Source organism: Gracilinanus agilis, chromosome 1 (genome assembly GCF_016433145.1).
Source record: "Gracilinanus agilis isolate LMUSP501 chromosome 1, AgileGrace, whole genome shotgun sequence".
In the NCBI taxonomy this organism is placed as follows: Eukaryota; Metazoa; Chordata; class Mammalia; order Didelphimorphia; family Didelphidae; genus Gracilinanus; species Gracilinanus agilis.
The window spans coordinates 15,396,797-15,409,716 of record NC_058130.1 but is presented as its reverse complement, the minus strand read 5'-3'; the positions used below and the strand labels follow the sequence as shown (position 1 = coordinate 15,409,716).

Genomic DNA, 12,920 nt, shown 5'->3' with positions numbered 1-12,920 from the left:
AGAGAAAGAGAGAAGGAAGGAAGGAAGGAAGGAAGGAAGGAAGGAAGGAAGGAAGGAAGGAAGGAAGGAAGGAAGGAAGGAAGGAAGAACAGATAGATGGAAGGAAAAAGAAGAGATCACAGGGAGGAAAGAAGAAGAAGAAAGGAGAGAAGGGAAAAGGGAAGTGAAGGAGGAGCTAAAGAAAGGAGGGAGAAAGGGAGGGAGAGAAGGAAGAATTCTATCATTCTATCAAAGTCTTCTATCTTTTTCTGTCTCTCTTCTCTATGTCTCTGTCCATCTGTCTCTCTCTAAACACATACTATCTCTGTAACCCAATGTGATTCCCACATTAAATTGTACATCATGAAACTCAAAGGATCTTGGATCTAGAGCAAGAAGGGACCTCGGGGTCCATCTAATCCAACTCTTATTTTACAAATGAGGAAACTGAGGCCCAGATTCTTTAAATGACTAGTTCAGTCATTCAGGTGGCAAAATGGCAAAGTTGAGATTCCAACCCAGGTCCTGAGATTCCAAATTCAGCTCTTTCCACTGTAGCCTATGAAATCGTGTCATCTTGTTTGCCTCTTGGACCCTTTGGGCTGTGTGGAGACGCTTACTGACCCTCTCTCAGAATCATGCTCTTAAATGCATAGGGGGGAAATGTATAGGATTACAAGGAAACTGACGACATAAAAATGCAGTTTTCAAATTTTATTTTAAACATGTTCATGGACCCTCTCTTAAGAATCCCTGGTCTAGTCCAGCTTCTTCCTTTTCTAGATGAAAGAACTGGAAGTCAGGTCACAAAGTAAATCAGTGGCAAGACTAGGGCTCAAAGCCAGGTCTCAAATCTCACCACTGACCGTTATTAGCTATGTGACCCAGTGGAAGCAGGATATCTAATAACAGTGAATCGATGTTAGGAGCCTGGGATCAGGAAGCCCAGAGTTCAAATCTGACCTCAGACTCTTACTAGCTGTGTGACCATGGACAGGTCACTTATCCCTATTTGCCTCCGTTTACTCCTCTGTAAAATGAGCTGGAGAAGGAAATGGCAAACCACCCCAGTATCTCTGCCAAGAAAACCCCAAATGATGGAGAGTCAGGCCTAGAGACGGGAGGTCCTGGGTTCAAATCTGGCCTCAGACACTTCCCAGCTGTGTGACTCTGGGCAAGTCACTTGACTCCCATGGCCCAACTCTTACCATTCTTCTGCCTTGGAGCCAATACACAGTATTGACTCCAAGACGAAGGTTAAGGGTTTTTATAAAAAAATAAATTTAAAAAAAAATCCCTCAAATGTGGGCACAACGAGTCAGACACAACTGAAACAACTGAACAACCACCAGTGTCAGCAACTTCACTCCTCTTTGCCTCGGTTTTCTCATCTGTAAAATGGGGCTGAAGCTCACTGTATTTTGTGACGACAATGTGTACAAAGTGCTCTGCCAGCCTCCAGGCACCACTTAACCATGAGCTTCGGCCACGTCTAGCTCCTGGGCCTGACCTACCGCACACACGTCGCCAGCCTCCTTTCACAAACAATATGGCTGCAGGAGCAGGAAGCTGCTAAATCATCCCAAACCGGTTGATGGCCCCGAGCCTGAGAGCCTTCCTGATGCACTGAGGGTGCCTGGGATGGACAGAAACCCACGAAAACAAGTACTCGAGGCTGGAAAGAATTATTCACAAAAATATTTTGAATCTCAAGAAAAACAACTTAATTTGAGTTGGATTTCAGCGGAGGAGCGGGAGACTTTTCTGGGAAATCCATCTCTCCTCAGCGGAGCATGTCTGCCGCCCCCTCTTATAATGCTATTTATACTATATTAACTCGCCTTTTGGTCTTTTTTTTCCACGGAGAAGAGTCCAAGTCTGATTTCTAGGATGCCAAACGAGTAGGCCCGGCAAACTCGCCGGCCTCCTGGCAGGCTCGAGGCGAGTCAAACAGAGCCGGCATTGACACGGCCTCGCTGGAAATTCCTCGTCCTGGGCCCCGCGTGTCCCGGCCAACCCTCCCCCTCGTGGGCAGCGAGGCCGCAGATTCTAGCGGTCCTGGGCAGAGAGCTCGGCCTGATGTGTTCCCCTGGAAGCTCGCAGCCTCTGCGTCGCAGAATCCTGTGCCAGCTCGGCCGAGGAGGCGCTGGGGGCGAAGAGAGGGCTCTGAGCTCCCCTCCCGGGGCCTCGGCTTAGGTCTCAGGAAGAGCGACCGGACCCGAAGGGCTGGCACAGAGGAGAGGAGGCCAGAACCCTCGCCCGGCGGTCCTCCTGGTCAGGGATCCAGGCAATCCGGAGTCCTTCATCTCTTCTTGCTGGTAGGAAAGAAAGGCAGCCTCACTTCTGCTTCTGGGAATCAGAGCGATTCCGATTCTGGACCTGGTTCTGAATCAGGTCCAATAAGAAGAACTCTTATTCTTCTGGTCCTTCTGGGTTTGCGAAGCATCTTCTCCACAGCCCAGGCAGGCAGGCGGCGGGTCATTAGCTCCACGTTGTAAATAAGGACACTAAAAGGCCAGAGAGGATGAGGTGGAAACGGCGTCACCAATCCCAGGCTTGTGGCTCGGTGACAGATGAAGAAGCTCGGCCCACTGGATATTCACAGAACCACAGGAGCCAAGTGCTCCTACGGGCCCATTTTACAGATGAGAAAATCAAGGCAAAGAATGGTGGCGTCGCATAATCTGGGTCACAAAGCTAGATAAGGGAACTGAGATCCCAGAAAGGGACGGTGACTTGGCAATAATACTCCAACTCAAGCCTTCTGAATCTCTCCTCGGTGGTCTTTCCACCAGGTGGCACAGTGAATAGAATGCTGGCCTTGAAATCGGGGAGACCTAAGTTCAAATCCTTCCTCGGACACTAATCGTGTGAACCTGGGAAAGTCACAACCTGGGGTCGTTAAATGGGCCAGTGACCAGAACTCTCTTCGGGGTGCTGGTGGGAAGATCCAATGAGATTACTCACGTGTAACTTGAAAAGCACTTAAAGCACTATCAACATCTTAGATATGACCATTATTGTTATTATTGTTACCATTACTGCACTCTGCTCCTGGGAAGTGGCGAATTACAGAATGAGACTGAAACACTGTGAATTCTCCTCCCCCCCCCCTCTCTCTCTCTTTCTCTCTCTGTCTGTCTCTCTGTCTGTCTCTCTGTCTCTTTCTCTCTGTCTCTCTCTGTCTCTCTTTCTCTCTCTCTCTCTTTCTCTCTCTCTCTCTCTCTCTCTCTCTCTCTCTCTCTCTTTCTCTGTCTCTCTCTGTCTGTCTCTCTGTCTGTCTCTCTCTCTCTCTTTCTCTCTCTGTCTGTCTCTCTGTCTCTTTCTCTCTGTCTCTCTCTGTCTCTTTCTCTCTCTCTCTCTTTCTTTCTCTCTCTCTCTCTCTCTCTCTCTTTCTCTCTCTGTCTCTCTCTGTCTGTCTCTCTGTCTGTCTCTCTGTCTCTTTCTCTCTGTCTCTCTCTCTGTCTCTCTCTCTGTCTCTCTCTCTGTCTCTCTCTCTCTCTCTCTGTCTCTCTCTCTCTCTCTCTCTCTCTCTCTCTCGGCTTCTCACCAAGCCCTAATGCAGCAGGCATTCATCAGTCAATTAATGAACAAGAATTAGTTTACTAATTAAAATGTTTTATTAACTAACAAGGAATTTTAAATAATAATTAATAAACATTATTAAGTGGCTACCATGCTAAGCATTGCGGCATCCCATGCCACTCAGTGCCTTTGACATGCCCATTCTCCATTCCAGTACAAAGTTCACTGATGAGGAATTCTTCCCCAAAGGCTCCTCTCGCATGGAATAGGAGCTGCTCAAAAATAGGACACTGCCACTTATCCCATCCCAATTCCTGCAGGCCAGCTGGCCCGTGACCACCCATCATTAATCCAGATTCCTTCTCCTAATGAAGAGGAGCCCAGAACACCAAGAACAACTGGCCTGGAAAAGCCCGCCATGCCATCCACATTACATATGCTGGCTAAAATTAAGCCCAAATAATTTTTGAGAAGAAAAAGCACAAAGAACACCCCAACCACTAACTAGTTGACCAATCGTTTCCCCTCTCTGAGCCTCAGTTTTCTCATCTATAAACTGAGAATAATAATAATAAATAACTTAATTGGTTCTAGGAATAAAATAGTTCTTTTATTCCTGATAGTCGTACTCTGTAATTTTCTAGAAATACTTTTTTCTTCCCTGAACCCATTTCTCTGTCTGTAAAATAGAGATAACAACATCTGTAGTAATTATTTTGTTAAAGGCAAATCATGGGATCACAGATTTAGAGCTGAAAGAGACGTTAGAAATTGCCTAGTACTCGTTCTACACATGAGGAAACCAAGGCACACAGACGTTAAACAATTTGCTCAAATTCACCCACAGAGAAAATGGCAATTGTGAGATTCAAACATGGATTCTTCGTCTCCAAATCCAGCAGTCTTTCTACCATACTTCATAGGTTAGTGCTTTGAGATCTGGGGAAAATTCATTCTTAGTGAATCCAACAAATAGTCATTGAAGGGAAAAGTTACTGCCTTCGAGGGGTCTATCTCCTACTTAAAATAAGAAGCTGAGACTGCAGGTACTGTCTCTGTTCATAAATTGACATCTGATTCTTTAGATCAGGGGAGGACGGTTGCCACAATACTTGGTATCAATTCTAAGACAGAAGGGAAGGGTTCCAAAATAAGAAGTTGATCTCTGAAGGCCCTTCTTAACAAGTGAAGAGAGCCCACCAATTAATAGAGAAGCCATGCACAACAGAGAAATAAATAGTTCTGTGAGGGCCAGCGGACAAGGAAGAATGAAGGCATCAGAATTAGCCCAGACATTTCCCTTTGCCCCCATGATAATCATTCCCACCACCACAAATAATTGCTCGACTTACATAAAACATTTATGCTCCTACACAGCGATCCACCCTTACGAGGATTTTTGCAAAGCCTTCTATTAGTAAACACGCTTGGCAGGTCTAGGGATAGACCTGGTACCCAGAACGTTCTTAATTGTTTGAAACAATGGGCTGAATTGACCTAGGATGGTGATAGCAAACACTGATAAATGTCAAGTTCTCCTTGGGCTCAAAAAATCAACTTTACAAACACAGAATGGGAAAAGTTTGGCTAGTCAACAGTCTCCATTAAGAAGATTGCCTTCCTTCCTGCTTTCCTTCCCTCATTCCTTCTCTCCTTCCTTCCTTCCTTCCTTCCTCCTGAAAAGTAGCATCTTTGCTACAAATAAGGACCAAATAGTGTCCCTGTGATAAAACAGCTGGTCACACTCTCCAGGCCTGTCTTGATAAAGAACAATGTAGTTGTAAGCTCAGACAAAGACAAGCATTGATACCTAAAGCTAGATTCTAAAAATAATTATTATAATGCTGCCCTGGTGGATTCATTCGGCATGTGATTAATAGACAACAAACTGGCACAAAATGGTGGGGAGAGCATCAGCTCTGGAGTCCAAGAACCTGGGTTCAAATCTTGTTTATTATCTGTATGACCTTGGGCAAATGGATGCATCACCCCTGGTCTCAGTTTCCCCATAGGAAAAATGAAGAGTTTTTGACTCAGTTTCTCTTTTGCTTCGTGTAGATATATGAACTGCCCGCTACCTTGGTTCCAGGAGGATCTCTGAGGTTTCTACCAGCTCTATAACTGTGACCATATAATCCTAACTCACAGCTCTGACACTAATGAATTTAGTGTCACTGTACTGATTTGTTTCCTCATGGAAAGAGCACTAGAGTAGGAGCATTTAGGTGCCTCAGTGGATAGAGAGCCATGCCTGGAGATGAGAGGTCCTAGATTTAGATTTGGTCTCAGACACTTCCTAGCTGTGTGACCCTGGGCAAGTCACTTAACCCCCACTGCCTACCCTTACCACTCTTCTGCACTGGAACCAATACTGAGTATCGATTCTGAGACAAAAGGTAGGGGGTTAAAAAAATAAGAAGTTGATCTCTGAAAGCCCTTCTGACTCTCCATCCTATGATGGATGCTATGATTCTAAGCTTCTCTGAAGATCTAAAGCTTAAGAAGCTTCCTCCCCCAGGTCTCTCTCTTTTTTTTTTTTATAACCCTTAACTTCTGTGTATTGACTTATAGGTGGAAGATTGGTAAGGGTAGGCAATGGGGGTCAAGTGACTTGCCCAGAGTCACACAGCTGGGAAGTGTCTGAGGCCAGATTTGAACCCAGGACCTCCCGTCTCTAGGCCTGGCTCTCTCAATCCACTGAGCTACCCAGCTGCCCCCTCCCCCAGGTCTCTTGATGACAAGTCCAATCTCTAGCCAGTGTGTAAAACGGCTTCTTCATGGACGATAATCTGCATCCCAAATTGAAAAGGAGGAAGATGCAGGACCAGAGAATGTTCGGGAAAGTCTGGCATATTGGACAGTCTGAAGCCTCTTTATGGCTTGGAAGGAACCTGGGAGTCACAAAGGCTGGACCAGTGGGGCAGAAGAGTTAACTGGCTCTACCAGCAAAAAAGGCTCTGGTTGTCTGCAGATCAACCTAGTCCAGGACTACAAGGAGGATGGATGGAGGAATATAAACAAGAATCACAAGAGACCATAGTCTCCATGACTAAGGGTGTATCCACTTTGGATCAAATGGCCTTACAACTGGAAGGGATCCTCAGAGGTCATCCCCCTCATTTGACAGATGAGGAAACTGAGGCCCAGGGAGTCTAAAGGACCTACTCACACAAAGAGTACATAGCAGCACCTCTGACTCCAAATCTACAGCTCTTTCTACTGTAATGAGATCAGAGATTTAGTCCCCATGTCCTGAAGTCCTGAATATCATCATCATCATCATCTTCTCACTCTTCTTCCTCTTCTCTCTGTCTCTCTCTTTCTGTCTCTCTATCTCTCTCTCTCTTCCTGTCTCTTCCTGTCTCTCTCCTTCCCTTCCTCCCTTCCCTCCTCTTCTCTCATGTCTTTCGTTGCCATGACTTTCACCAGCACCCTGTGGATAACTTAGAGACCTCTACAGATGTCATACTCTCTCACCTAGGCTCTGATCAGGCATCACCAACTACAGATCTATTGGACGTGCCAAACTGGACATCGCAGAGGCATCCCAAACTCAACCTCTACAAATCAGAACGTATGGCCTTCCCAATTTGTTCTGAGGGCACCGCTATCTTCCCAACCATCCAGATGCACAACCTAGGTGCAAGCCCTCACTCTCCACTCTCCCTCGCCTTCCATATCCAACCTCACATGTCTACCTTCACAGCAGCTCTTGTACATATCCTCTTCTCTCCACTCACACAATCACAGCCCCGGCTGAAGCCCTCGTCCCCCCGTCCTGGACTTAGAGCCTCCTAACTGATCTGCCTGCCTCAACTTTCTCCCCGCTCCAATCCACCTTCTGCTTGGCTACCGAGGCGATCTTCTGAAAATGAAGGTGTGACTACATCCTCTGCCTTCTCCATATAGAGTGCAGATCCACAACATGCTTTCCACACTACATTCCGGAGATCACTCTACAAGTATAATCATCCCCATTTGACAGATGGGAAAACCTACAGTGAAGCAGAGAGATGGAGAGAGATTCATAAAGCGAGTGAGTGTCAAAGCTGGGACTCAGAATCCAGGCTTCTGATTCCACGACCTTCCAAAGCCACATCAGAAGTGGTTTTCCACAGAGACAGCCACTGCCTGGCAGAATCTCTGCAACTTTCCTGGCCTCTAGGAACGGAGTCCTCCAGGAAAATGAAAGCTGATCTAAGGAGAGGTTGTTTATCTATTTCTCAATAACGAGAAGTTCAAGGAGACCGTAATGTTCTCTGGCAAGAAAAGGTGAAGAGCTACCCCCAACCTCATCCCTGCGGTCAGACATCCAGGATGCTCTGCTCCCCTCTCCACCCTACACCTCCGGTTTTCCCTGACTTGACAGTTTGCTTCTGCAAAACTCTTTTTTTCCCCTTAAGTTGCACTATTACTCGTTTTGTTTGGCTGCCACCATTTTCTATTCTATTCACTGGCCAAAAACAGAACCCGGCTAAAATCATCTGAATTCAGGCATGCCATTCTGGAACGAGGCCAGCGGTGAAGGCTAGGCTTGGCTTGGTCCTGTGGTGTTGGCCACCAAGCTAACACCATTCACTGAACTCCTCAGAACATGCCCTATAGCAGATGGCTTAGGACAAGCCCAAGAAGGGGCAGCCTCTGGTTTATCAAAGAGCAGGCTTCCCGGGGCAAGGTTTGGTATCCCCATTTCCTGGGCCACCTGCTTTCCCCAGCAAATCTTCTTTCCCACTTTACATCCAAAGAATCCCAGCTTAATCCATCTGTAATCCACAAAAGTGAATCGGCTTTCCTAGTTTGGGAGGACTTGGGGCAGGGAATGTTGCCTCTTAGGCTGGGCTCTTGGTTTTTTTGGTTTGTTTAATATTTCTTGGCCTGCCGTGTGCACTGTTTCCGGAGCTGAGGACCACTCCCAGGCTGAGGCCGATCCTTTCTACAATCCTTCCCAAGCGGTACGATGAGTTAATATTGGGTGACGTTACTTCGTATTCGAGGCTCTGAGGTGGACAGGGCCTGCCTCAGATAGAGAAATGAAGAGATCATTACGGTCCTCAGAGGAAATGATTTCGGGAGAGTAGTGAGGTCAGAAGCCAGAGTGTGGTGAGGTGAGTGAGGAGCGTGTAAGTGGTGAGGACGGAGAGGCAGGGAGAAGCCACAGATGATTCAGTCAAGGAGCTGGGCAGGGAAAAGGGGAGGAGAGAAAGGGGGATGATCATGGAAAAAGGTGTAGATTTAAAGCAAAGCTTAGGATTTTGTTTTTTTCAAAGACAGGAGACATCCTAGAATGTTGGTGGACTACAGTGGCTGGAACACTGGATTTGGAGTCAGGAAGATCTGGGTGCCAACCCTATCTCAGATATTTCTGAGCCGTGTGATGGTCAGCAAACCACTGAATCTCTCTGATCCTGTGTCGTCACCAATAAATTAGGGGGTGAGATTCAGTGGACCTCTAGGGTGCCTTCTGGCTCTAAATATATGATCTTATGGTACACTGAAGATGAGCAAGAAATGAATGATGGCCAAAGGCCTAAAGAAGTCCACTGAGGTTAGGACAAAAACCCAGGTGGAAGGGTTAGCCTTGGCAAGGGGCACACAGCCTCTGAATTTTGGGTAAAGCCATTGGAATAGGGAAAGGGATCCCCAGAGCCCACACCTTGGAAGACCAATTCCTTTCATTTCAGAGCTCCTTCTCAGCCTGGGGCCACACTGGCCTGAACAACAAGTGAATGCCAACTCACAAATCCTCTATGCCTAGCCAGTCCAGAGTGGACCAGGCTGGATGATGGGAACCATGTGCCCTGGCCAGCGTCTTATCACCCACTGAGCTGCTTGCTGCTTCACCACCAAAATCCCTTTGATGTCCCCAATTTTTTATGCTTTATTCCAAACACCAAAATCAAGTCAATATTATCACAGCTTTCAGAGAGGGTTTGCCAATTGGTTCCATTCTCCATCCCTGGGACTTCTAAGTCCAAAACACCACACACACACACACACACACACACACACACACACACACACACACACCCTTCCCAATGGGAGGAGCTTCCTTCCCCACTAGAACAGAAGGGTTTGAGGGCAGATACCACTCTTTCTCTTTAGTAGCACAATGGATCAGAATATAATTAGCACTTAAGAGATGCTACTCGTTCATTTGCCAAAGATGTCGGGTTTTGAGAGCTGAGAAATGGGAGAAAAGGGGGGTCTTGGAAATCTGTACAGTTAAAGACAGCAAGATTTCTCCAAGCCCCTCCCAGATTCTACTCAATAAATGTATGATCGATCTGAGAAATGGGGCCCTTGCTCTCAGAGACATTCAGATGAGATCAGGTATCCATCCTATTGGGGAAAAGCATTGAATCAGATGTCAGTCAATCTATGACTATGTCTCATGTACCCACTATGTGCCAGGCACTATACTAAGCACTGGGGATAGAACAAAGGGCCAGAAAAGCCCAACAGCCCCTGCATTGAGTGCATCACACTCTAATCTCTCTGCTCCCATAAGACTGTTCAGAAGACTCCGTTCTCTTCTGATGCCAGGAGTCATCAAGCTCACTTTCCTTTCTCCCTCCCATCCCCGCTCAGCCCACCCCCACCTCCATCCCTTTAAATTTTACATGAGACATGAAAACAAGGCTTTGAATGAGAAACAAGCATACTTTTAAGCTAGCTGGGATGCTCTACAGGTAAAATATCCCCTAAGGATCACTTGGGACAAACCACTGTGGAGAAGCTTCCCCCACCCACCTTAAGCATGGAAATTACATCCTTAAATAAGAAGGCAAGGATCTGAGGCCGAAGTGGGGGAACAGATGGTGATTTCTTTTGAGTGGGATGGAGGCTCAAAGTCTATCACTTCTGATTCTTTGAAAATTAAGATCAAAGGAGAATGGCTTTCTTCTTTCTCCCTTTCAACTTCTGACACTTTTCACTGTTTGGGAAGATGACAAAGGACTCATCTTGGCATAGTCGGTGAAAACTGTCTAACTGAGCACGGGCAACAACAAATGTTGAACAGCATTTACGAGCAACATCCCCCAGCTGGACTCTTTGGGGATGGGGTTATTCCAACAGAGTTACCTCGCTTTGACTGTGCTTTTTCATGAAGTGTCATTGGCATCACACCTGGTGCAGGATGGCTGCAACAGAACCCACCAGCCTCTTGGGCTAGAAGTTCAACAGCCAATAAAGCACCATCAAAAAAGCATGGTGTCAAAAGAAAAAAAGGGGGGCACAGCTAGGTGGCACAGTAGATAGAGAACCAGGCCTAGAAACAGGATTTGGGTTCAAATCTGGCTTTAGATACTTCCTAGTTCTGTGACCCTAGGTAAGTCACTTAACCCATTGTGTAGCTCTCACCACTCTTCTGCCTTGGAACCAATACTTAGTATTGATTCTAAGATGGAAGATGAGAGTTTTTTTAAAGGATTATTTAGGTATTCTATTTCTTCTACTGTTAATCTAGGCAATTTACATTTTTGTAAATATTCATCCATGTCACCTGTAATATACACCTAGATTGCTATATTTATTGCCATATAGGCAAAGTAGTTTTTAATAATTGCCTTGATTTCCTCTTCATTAGAAGTGAGGTCTCTCTTTTCATCTTTGATACTGTTAATTTGGTTTTCTTCTTTCCTTTTTTTATTGGATTGACTAGTACTTTGTCAATTTTATTTGTTTTTTTTCAAAGTACCAGCTTCTAGTCTTATTTATTAATTCAATAGTTCTTTTATTTTCAATTTTATTAATTTCTCCCTTAATTTTTATGATCTTTAGTTTTCATCTGGGGATTTTGTTCACTTTCTAGTTTTTTGATTTGTATGCCCAATTCATTGATCTGTATCCTCCCTAATTTGTTAATATATGCACTCAAGGATATAATTTTCCCCTGAGTATTGCATTGGCTGCATCCCACAGATTTTGGTAGGATGTTTCATCATTGTCATTCTCTTCAATTAAATTTATTAATTGTTTCTGTGATTTGTTCTTTAACTGATTTTGGAGAATCTTATTATTTAATTTCCAAATGATTTTTTTTTTGCCTATCCATGTGCTCTACTAATTATTATTGCATTATTATCTGAAAAGGTTACATTTATTATTTCTGCTTCTTTGCATTTGTTTGCCATGTTTCTTTGCCCTAGTACATGGTCAATCTTTGTGAATGTACCATGTGCTGGTATATTCTTTTGTCCCTATTAATTTTTCTCCACATATCTATTAACTCTAATTTTTCTAAGATTTCATTCACCTCTCTTACATCTTATTTATTTTTTGGTTTGATTTATTAGATATGATAGAGGAAGGTTTATATATATTCTCCCACTAGTATAGTTTTACTGTCTATTTCCTCCTTGAGCTCTGCCAGTTTCTCCTTTAGAAATTTGGATGCTATACCATTTGGTGCATACATGTTGAATACTGATATTTCCTCATTGTCTATACTACATTTTATCAGGATGTAATTACCTTCCCTATCTCTTTTAATCAGATCTATTTTTGCTTTGGCTTTGTCAGATATCATAATTGCAACTCCTGCCTTCTTTTTCACTGTTGAAGTCCAATAGATTTTGCTCCAGCCTTTGACCTTTACCCTGTATATGTCCATTACATTAAATTAAAATGGTTTTGTACAAACAAAAATAATAGTCAAAATTAGAAGGGAAGTAACAAATCGGGGGGAAAACTTTATAACAAAAAACTCTGGCAAAGGCCTAATTACTAAATCAATTGTACAAAAAATCAAGCCATTCCCCAATTGATAAATGGGCAAGGGACATGAATAGACAATTTTCAGATAAAGAAATCAAAACTATCAACAAACACATGAAAAAGTGTTCTAAATCTCTTATAATCAGAGAAATGCGAATCAAAACAACTCTGAGGTATGTTATGCACAAAGGGGGTATAGATAGGATAGACAGGAAGGTGCTTCTATAAGCTGGGCCTGACAGGCTGGCCCAAGATCCTCAGGTGGTGATGGATCTAGGCTGAGTGGGATAGTGATGCCTGGATAGCCACTAAGGTGTTCTGGAAACCACCAAGGCTTATGGATGATCAACTCAGCTAAGCACCTGACCCCACTAACAGTGCCCAAACCAAAGTTATTGAGGGAAAAGCTGTATATATTGTTCAACAGCTCCTCTGGTTCCTTGGATTGGGATTAGGTTAAATGATAAAGGTTGGTATTGAATGGATAACACTAACTGACTGCAATGTTGATAACTCTCTTTCCCCCTTTGACTGTAGTTATACACTTGCCCCCTTGGAATGAATGTCAGCCTTCACTTGAATCAAGTTTTAAACAGGGTTTAATGCCTTGGCTCAAAGGGGTTAGGAATCAGGATGAGGAAAGAGGTGTTGGGAATGGCTATGCTATATCTAATGAGAGTTAAAAGTAAGCTAAATCA

At 44.5% G+C, this 12,920-nt stretch overlaps 1 protein-coding gene across 1 annotated transcript in view; it reads right to left on the bottom strand.

Moving 5' to 3' along the window:
* ITGA9 (integrin subunit alpha 9) overlaps positions 1-12,920 on the bottom strand; it is a 355,639-nt gene that overhangs the window by 159,585 nt on the left and 183,134 nt on the right. The window lies entirely within an intron of this gene.